This window comes from the organism of the source record quoted next, unplaced genomic scaffold (assembly GCF_019419815.1).
Source record: "Pyrus x bretschneideri cultivar Hongxiangsu unplaced genomic scaffold, Pyrus_bretschneideri_v1 Contig132, whole genome shotgun sequence".
In the NCBI taxonomy this organism is placed as follows: Eukaryota; Viridiplantae; Streptophyta; class Magnoliopsida; order Rosales; family Rosaceae; genus Pyrus; species Pyrus x bretschneideri.
In genome coordinates, this window is record NW_025999427.1 from 7,211 (window position 1) to 8,348 (window position 1,138).

Genomic DNA, 1,138 nt, shown 5'->3' on the forward strand with positions numbered 1-1,138 from the left:
TTTAAACCAAACGCCCTATACATAATATACATTTTCACGTTAGTACATCTATTTGTCACACTTTTTTTAATATTACATGTAAAACTCACATAAGATATGTGCATTTAATCATTATCGAAAAATTAAAACAATTTAAATATAAATATTTAAATCTCATATGTGTTCAAATATTTCATCGTATTTTTTTGAGAGAATTTCTGAATAATGTACATGCATATTTTTCGGAACTACATTTTTTTTATTAACGCACAAGACTATAGATCGCCATAACATGTACTTCGTGGCCAAGCTTACCGGTTATATGATGTACCAGAATGGGGAAAAAAAAAAAAAATTAATCAACCGATTAGGTGCAATATGCATTTTTTAGATATATAATATAATATGTAACTCACACAGTATTTCCATTTTAACTACTTTTATATGTATAGTCCTTTACATTTGAGGGTTTTTTTCTATAATAATTTTATTTGAGCAACACCTTGTGGGCCTTATTCTGCAAATTTTTTTCAATGATCTAAAACATATATATTTTAGTACATCATTTTTGGATTATCTTTGTAAAAAATTAGACAAATTTAAAACCACTAAGACATCCTAGTGAATAAAATAGAGGAATATAGTTTTTCAAGAGAAACACTATTATACTATTTAATCCAACGTTTAAATGGTTTGGAATTCAGATGATTTTTTGTAGAAGTAATCTTTGAGAGAAATAATTAAATTGGTGAGTTTCATACACTAGACCTAATTTATACCCATATTCACCCTCAGCATAGGCTAATTAACACAAAATAACTCATATATGTATATGTGTGCGTGTGTGTGTGTATATATATATATTAAACGCACAGTACTATTGCCATTATTTTTCCTGGATGAGTGTAAAACACTTGGGGAGATAAAGTCCAAACATATAAAGATGGTGGTTTCGTGTTTGGATTCCACGCAAAATTTAAATCAGGTTGGTGGAATCCCACCCTAAAATCTTTGGTTTTTGAAAGGAGAATTGGTTGTGGTTAATAATTATTGCAAAAAGAAAACAAAAAACAACATATGTATTTGGCCGACTCTTTTTTTGTGTGGTTGTGTTTTTTCCTCTCCAACTTCAAAATTTCTAAGGGTAACGTCATTAATA